Below are 532 nucleotides of genomic sequence, written 5' to 3'. Positions count from 1 at the left end.
ATTATTTTAGCCAAACAAAGAACAAATCTGTTTGTATTTAGATTTCAGTGGGAATTATTGGGGGTAAGGGGTGGGGCGATGAGACAAATTGAAGAGCTGCAATTGAGAGATCCGAGGTAATGGGCGGTTGGCCGTCTGGCGGGAGGCAATGGGAGGAGGGAATGACAGAATTCCGTAATGGGAATCCGTGGGAAGGATGGGAGTTTGTGGGTATTAGTCAGCGGAAGGGGAGGTGGCAGGGGGCAGGGAGCAGGGGAGGAGTGTGGGTTTGGTGGGGGAGGAGCGGAGCTGGCAGTAAAGAGAGCTTTAGACGAGCAGGCAGGAATGGAATCAGCAACTTTTTAAAGATAAATTGAAGTTCTGATTATACTGCTTTGCATGTGTGTGACAAGTTATTGGCGTGGGAAGCTGTTGGCGATGAAAAATTTCCCCCCCAGTATGAGCGCAGCGCCGGCGTAGCTTTCCTTTGCGAATGGAGGTGTGGATTTGTTGTTTCTTGTCTGCAGGCGTTCATGCATGGTATGTGTGTAGA

This window comes from Penaeus monodon, chromosome 22 (assembly GCF_015228065.2).
Source record: "Penaeus monodon isolate SGIC_2016 chromosome 22, NSTDA_Pmon_1, whole genome shotgun sequence".
NCBI classification, from domain to species: Eukaryota; Metazoa; Arthropoda; class Malacostraca; order Decapoda; family Penaeidae; genus Penaeus; species Penaeus monodon.
This window is presented reverse-complemented; position numbering follows the sequence as displayed.